Here is a 7,928-nt window from a genome sequence, read left to right as displayed (position 1 = left end):
CCACAGAAGAGCAAACATAAAATCTCTACCTACCTCAGGAAATGACTAGATGAAATTATGTAGGTGTTCGTCATTTATTGCTTAAATATTTATATGAAAAATGTAAAAGGTATGTTTCTACCCTAGCCAATAGTCATAATTTTTAAGAGTCCAGCAAAACTGTTTCTTCAACTTCTAGAGTAGCAGCAGTGTTAAGAGAGCTACTGCTCAAAAGAAAGGAAAAAGAAAAAAAACCCAAAAAACAGAAGCCTTCATTTATTTTTTAAAGCTGATCAAAATTTTTAGGATAGTGGTAAGAACGAAGAAATAGTTAATATATACATCACTCCTCCCCTAGAATTGCAAGATTTTTATTTCCCTCACAGCACTTCAATCATTTTAGTGTGTTATTGTCAACCACTAGAAGTTCATGAAAATGCAAAGGCTTAAATCATTTGGCTCTAAATCATAATGTGATATGGCCTTGTCAATCTTTTCAAAGAAATTTATATTCTTTGGGAATTTTCAGCAGATTCCACAGAGTTTCCACAAGGATTGATGTTGACTGGCACTGCACAAGTTTTGCAAGAAGGTAGAAAATACAGAACAAGTTTAATAATTGGGTTTAATATCAGAGTGTCTTACTCCAGGCAGTAAACATCTTGCCTCAGCCTTTAAGGTTTTCTCCAATATTTGATTGAGCCACAGGGAAAAGCATATCATGTACTCATTGCTGAACTGCCGTTCTCAATGTCTTTTTCACTTTCAAATACCTTTGAAGTCCTATAGGACTCCATGATTTGCAAAAGAGTTCTGCATTCACTTTCAAAAATGATTTGGTGGTGATGAAGTCTAAATATTTAACACAACTCAAAACTGATTACTTGATGCTAAGCATAACTAAGTCAGTACTAAAATTTAGGAATATACAGACACAGTGTGCACTATGGTTTAATAGCTACTGATTTTATTAGTGGGTTTTTAATGCTTTGAATGTGGAATTTTAAAAATTGAAGCATAGTTGATTTACAATTTTGTGTTAGTTTCTGGTATAAAGTGATCCAGATGTACATATATATATTCTTTTCCATTATGGTTTATCACAGCATATTGAATATAGTTCCCTGTTGTATACAGTGGGACCTTGTTGTTTATCCATCCTATATACACCAGTTTGCATCTGCTAACCCCAAATTTCCACTCCAACCTTCACCACCCCCCGCTTCCTTGGCAACCACAAATCTGTTCTCTATGTCTGTGAGTCTGTTTCTGTTTCATAGATAAGTACATTTGTGTCATATTTTAGATTCCACATATAAGTGATATCATATGGTATTTGTCTTTCTGCTCTGACTTTGCTTAGTATGATCATCTCTCGGTTCATCGATATAGCTGCAAATGGTATGGAATTTTTAGATAATTTTTTAAAGTGTATCATGTTTATCAGATGGATTTCAGACAGTGCTTGACATAAATTAAAGTATTTGTATTAAATTGTTCAGAATATGTCTGTAATAGTAAAATCTCCCACTTTCTATTATGGTGGGAAATCTTATATTTATATTGTATAAGCAGCACAACTGTTTAATCTGAGTCTGGAGACTTTATGCTACAAATAGAGCTAGGAAGAATTTAAATTTTAATTCATTCTGTAGTGCTATTTAGATTTCAAAAATACACCCTTTATCTTTGCTCAAAACTTATAATTTTCTTCTATTTCTATTATACCCCAGAGTTGCTTGTACAAATTATGTGCTAAATAAATGTATTTTATATTGTTGTGTGAACAATGATTCATGAAAAACAAGGACTTTCAATGCAGATTTTGGACATGATTGTTAACAATGAAATATTATCGATATACTATAAAAATAAATATGGAATCTTTATCCATATCTAACAGATGCAAGCTAAAAATTGCTATAAGTAATATAATAGTAGGAATAATACAGTCTTTCTGAGAAATATTTCTTAGAAAGGTCCATGAGTGATTATGCTGTTATAAGTGGTATCTAACTGTGGAATAAATCCCCATGCAATTTTGAACTTATTAGAGTATAAGTATAAATATATAATCAATTTATATTAAAAGATAAATACACTTACTAATCTCTTTCCAATTATCTATACACAGTGTGTCACTGGATAAGTTGAGTGTGTTGATGATTGGTTAGAAGTGTATGTGTGTGTGTTTGTATTTACACCTTCTGTGTAAATGTATATGCATGTGAAATTTATATTCTGAATTTGCATTTATATTCCCTTTTTCCTATGACACATTTTTTTAAATTAAATCATCTTTCAATTCAACCACCACTAGTTCAACTAGCTCACAAACTTTTCATGTTAAAATTTGACAGGTTTATTAGTATGTTGCTGGATTAACCCAAGCTACAATCCAAAACCTATCATAATAATCATATATTGTAGACATTTATTGTTCCCACTTCCGCCGCCACGGATTCGCTCCCAGCCGTGGTGGTTTGCTGTGCAGGAGCTGAGGAACCTGCTGGTGTTTTCTTTGGAGGCGTGGCTAACCGACTAGAGCTTCGGCCAGACCGAGCCGTGGTTCCGGAAATGGAGTGGATGAGCCAGGCCCTGCTGACGGTGGACGCAGTTCACGCAGGGAAGTTGGTGGAAATCACCGTCTTCGGGCGGCCAGCTGCCCAGCGCCAGGTGAAGAGCGTGCTCCTGAGCCTGGCGTCGAGTCACCGGGAGCAGCACGCCCTAGCTGAGAAGATGGAACAACTCGAGGAGTTCTTGAAGGCCCAGGCACCAGGTCCCCAGGTCCCCCTGAGTACTGTTGCATAAGTGCTCTCTGGGGCAGGCGAACAGCCCTCCTTCCACTACTAAAGTTCAAGAGAAGCAAATATCCTTAAATCTGTGCATTTATTTTTTTCCTGTATCTCGATGGATAGTGGTTTGATTATTTTGCTGCAAACGTGAGTTTGTAGTGCCATTCTAGTAAATAAATGAATTTCCTTTTTTCCAATGGCATAAAGATCTTGGCTCACTCAAAATTAAGCAAATTTATAAAAGATTGACTCTGTTCATTCATATTTTGATGTGAGAGGCTGATAGGTGGTAGGTTTATTTTTGTTTTTTCTTTGTTTCTATCATTTTGAAACTACTAACCCTTATATGATTTTATGGTCAGAGTCAGGCCCTCATGCACAGGGGGAAGAAATGCAGGGTCAGTCTACTTTGGGTTTCTTTTGCATCATTTGTTCTCAAACTTTAATGTGTGTAAGAATCACCTCGAGAGCTTGCTAAAACACAATTTCTTAGCCCCTTTTCCACTGATTCTGATTCAGTACATTGGGCCCATGAATGTGCATTTCTAACAAGCTGTTAGGTAATGCCAGCGCTTCTTCTCTGAGCCTCTCACTTTTAAGCTGGTGTTTGGTCCCTGAGTAGCAATCAGTGGGCCCGTGTGTTTTCTTGGAGTGGAGTCTCTGACCGCGCACGTGGGTGGGCATTCCAACATGCAAGCTGAGGCGATCAGCATTCATTCTGCTGGTGCTGTGATTTACCAGAAGGAGCCACGGGAATGGGCAGCTTGTGCATTGGCAGGTGGCCTTCCAGCCGGCTGTCTCCTCTGCCCCCGTCCCCAAGCAGGTGTCCTACATGGGCTGGGTTGTTTTTCCATTACCCTTTACAATGCTATGACCAATCTGTGCAAAACAGTTCCAATCCCATGCTGCTTCCACTTTCAGGAAGCAGAATTCTTGGAGGAATGATTGCCAAGAACTCTGTGGCTTTAGACACGAAGTTGGAGTTGATTTAACTCATGCAGTTTCTTCACCCCTTAGCAGTAATGGATTCTAGCCGTTTGCAAGGATTTTAAACGCACAGATACACAGAGCTTTGATTACAAGGGATATTGAATGTTATTCTACTTCACTTCACATTTCTGTTAAACGCTTTTATACATTTTTCTTTATTCATTCCTGTCATTACTTCTTTCAACTCTGAAGATAAGGATTTTTATTATCTATAAAAGCTTTTGTAACAAATAATGGTCTGTTACAACCAATACTGTCCACCCCTTTGCTTCTCAAATTTTTTGCATACGAAAAATTTTTATTGTATGTAGTTAAACCAAAAAAAAAAATTTTTTTTAATTAAAAAAAAAAATTGTGCTCCTTCTTGGAATATTAAAAAACCCAGTAGATCATCATTAATAGCAACTAAAAATGAAGTATAAATTGGTATGAAAACAACTTAATTAATACATTGATTTTTTAACTGCTCTGTATATAACTCAAAATTTACAATCTGTTGAATCAATAACTCTTTAATATAAAATTATAAGAGAATTATTAATTTGGGGCCATGATTTTCACTTTATAAATGAGAGATCAAAATATGAATTGATCAATATGGGCTGGAATCTTTAAATCAGTATTCATGAACCATGTGAAATCTATGCCCTCAACCTTAAAGAATAGATGATCTCCAGATTCACTGAGAAACTATGAAGATGGGAGAGACAGCCTCAACAAAAATACAAAGACACTAAGGAAAATGGTGTATGTAAAAATCAATTAAAATATTGATAAATTAATAGAGAAATATAAAAATTCATGATTAATCCATGACTTGGTAAGGTTATGATACCATACTAAGATGGTATTAGAAAAATCTCAATTATAATCTCACAAAATATTTTCCAAGTTATAATTTCAACCTCAGGGATATTAATATTTTATAATAATGAGAGCAATTTAAGAATACCACAAATATCAATCAGGTCCTATTAATAGTTTTAGTTTCATGATTCGGCTGTACACAACTGAATAGCATACCATACACTTAAAGTAAAAGTAAAATAACAAACAAATACTATTTTTAACAGTTAAACCTTAGTTTAAGAACCACTCAAAGTCTGCTTCAACATCTAAATTTACTTCTCAGGATAATAGTTACATCAATACTTTGAGCGTATATTTATCATTTCTCCTTTGGTGAACCACTGCATTTATTTAGTGAATCATTGAACATAGTAGCTTCCTAATAAATATTTGTTGAAGAGATTAAAAAATGTGTGCTATTTTCCCTTCATGCACATTGATAGTCTTCAGCTTTTTAAAGAGCATATTTCACAGATTAGAGCAGTTATAATCATGGGATCCACAAATATTTTGCAAAAGCAATCTTGGTTTTCTCTTTTCTGAAATAGTTGTTAATTTCTCCAAGAATTAAGATTGCCTATTGGAAATAGAACTGGCTAGGTAATTCTTTTTGATAATTACTCCTCTAAAAAGTTGATAAATAAGTGTAAATAACAATTTGTATAATACATACATCATAATCAGGAATTTATCAAAATATAAATTTATTTATTAATCTATTTTTTACACTGATTATGAGATCCTTGAAGGAGAAACTAGTATCACTTGCTGACTGTTATTTTTTTGAAAGAAAGTAAGAATAAATAAATAAATAAGAGGAAGAAAGTTAGAAAAAGTTATAAAAAATGTTTCTGAAGTTCAAATGATCTATTGTGACTTTACTACAAGAAAATTAACTTGAAAATAAACTCACAATATATAGAATTAAAAGTCAGATTATACATTATTTTGTTCCTTTTCACGGTTGAGTAATATTCCATTGTATATATGTACCACATCTTCTTAACCATTCCTCTGTTGATGGACATTTAGGTTGCTTCCATGTCCTGGCTATTGTAAGTAGTGCTGCAATGAACAATGGGGTACACGTATCTTTCTGAATTATGGTTTTCTCCAGGTTTATGCCCAGTAGTGGGATTGCTGGGTCATATGGTAATTCTATTTTTAGTTTTTTAAGGAAGCTCCATACTGTTCTCCATAGTAGCTATACCAATTTACATTCCCACCAACAGTGTAGGAGGGTTCCCTTTTCTCCACACCCTCTCCAGCATTTACTGTTTGTAGATTTTCTGATGATGGCCATTCTGACTGGTGTGAGGTGATACCTCATTATAGTTTTGATTTGCATTTCTCTAATAGCTAGTGATGTTGAGCATCTTTTCATGTTTTATTTGTCATCTGTATGTATTCTTTGGAGAAATGTCTATTTAGGTCTTCCGTCCATTTTTCGTTGGCTTGTTTGTTGTTTTGATATTGAGCTCCATGAGCTGTTTGTATATTTTGGAGATTAACCCCTTGTCAGTTGCTTCATTTGCAGACATGGTTAGACCTAGAGACTGTCATATAGAGTGAGGTAAGTCAGAAAGAGAAAAACAGCATAATATATCATTTATATGTGGAACTAGAAAAATGGTACAGATGAACTTATTTGCAAAGCAGATGTAAAGAACAAACTTATGGATACTAAGGGGGGAGGGGGAGGGATGAATAGAGAGATTGGGACTGATATATACACTACTATGTATAAAATAGATAACTAATGAGAACCTACTGTATAGCACAAGGAACTCTACTCAATGCTCTGTGGTGACCTAAATGGGAAGGAAATCTAAAAACGAGGGGATATATGTATACATATAACTGATTCACTTTGCTGTACAGCAGAAACTAACACAACATGGTAAAGCAACTATACTCCAATAAAGATTTAAAAAAATATCATATTATACATTTTTGTTGTTGTTTCTCCTGACCTAACACAGAATTGAATTGGCATATCAGACTCACATGAATCAGAGTTCTGTCCCAGTATCAAACTTTACTAATAATTTCAAAAATACAGGCAATCCATAGGCACTGACAAAGCAGACAAAAGTTTGGCACATTAGGGAGAACATCTCAGGCCCTATCTTCCATCACCAGACGAATATCTTCATGAAATCTCCTAATTCAATAGGAGCTTTTTCACCATAAACTGTTTTCTTTTACTTCACTTTTTTTTTTTTTTTTAATGAGCTGCCATTTTCCCACCAGCCAGCAGGCATGCCACTTTCTAAGGACAGATGTTGGATTGGTACATTCTGTTACCACAAAATATTCTGGTCATAAAACAGAACAGGTCTTTAGAAATGCTATGTAGTTAAGTACTCTGGAATTTACAAGAATGGTACGAAATCTCTAAGCTTCTCTACTTCTTTAGTTTTGACTGTCGGCCCTTCCACTTTCACAGTGCTTTCAGACATGAGTTAATTACTTTTTATGTATCATCTTCTTCTTGTGGTTTCTAAACTGAAAATGCAAGAGATATCTATATCTATATGGATAACTGTATATAACTAGATATAGATATTGATATAGAAATATAAATCATATATATGGATTTACTCTGTCCTCTAATTCTATTCCATTAATCTCTATGTCTATCCATACCAGTACCACAATGTGTTGATTACTGTAGTTCTGTGATCAGTTTAAAATTGGGAAGTTTGACTATTCCATGTAAAAAAATGAAATTAGAACCTTCTTTAACACCATACACAAAAAGAAACTCAAAATGGATTAAAGACCTAAATGTAAGGCTGATATACCATAAATCTCTTAGAGGAAAATATAGGCAGAACACTCTTTGACATAAATCGCAGCAATATCTTTTTTGAGCCACCTCCTATAGTAATGGAAATAAAAACAAAAATAAACAAATGGGACCTAATGAAACTCAAAAGCTTTTGAACAGCAAAGGAAACCATAAACAAGACAAAAAGACAACCTAAAGAATGGGAGAAAATATGTGCAAATGATGCAACTGACAAGGGATTAGTCTCCAAAATTTATAAATAGCTCACGTGGCTCAATGTCAAAAAAACAAACAACTCAACCAAAAAGTGGGCAAAAGACCTAATTAGACATTTCTTCAAAGAAGACATACAGATGGCCAAGAGGCACATGAAAAGATGCTCAACATTGCTAATTATTAGAGAAATGCAAATCAAAACTACAATGAGATATCACCTCACACCAGTCAGAACAGCCATCATCAAAAAATCTACAACAGGGCTTCCCTGGTGGCGCAGTGGTTGGGAGTCCGCCTGCCGATGC

The 7,928-nt window shown here is 34.6% G+C and overlaps 1 pseudogene; it reads left to right on the top strand.

Moving 5' to 3' along the window:
• The first annotated feature begins 1,343 nt into the window (after positions 1-1,343).
• LOC103074272 (oocyte-expressed protein homolog) lies at positions 1,344-2,790 on the top strand (annotated as a pseudogene).
• Positions 2,791-7,928: the final 5,138 nt, after the last annotated feature.

Source organism: Lipotes vexillifer, unplaced genomic scaffold, assembly GCF_000442215.2.
Source record: "Lipotes vexillifer unplaced genomic scaffold, Lipotes_vexillifer_v1.1 scaffold1167, whole genome shotgun sequence".
Taxonomy (NCBI): domain Eukaryota; kingdom Metazoa; phylum Chordata; class Mammalia; order Artiodactyla; family Lipotidae; genus Lipotes; species Lipotes vexillifer.
The sequence above is the reverse complement of the archived record's forward strand: the minus strand, read 5'-3'. Positions and strand labels throughout refer to the sequence as shown.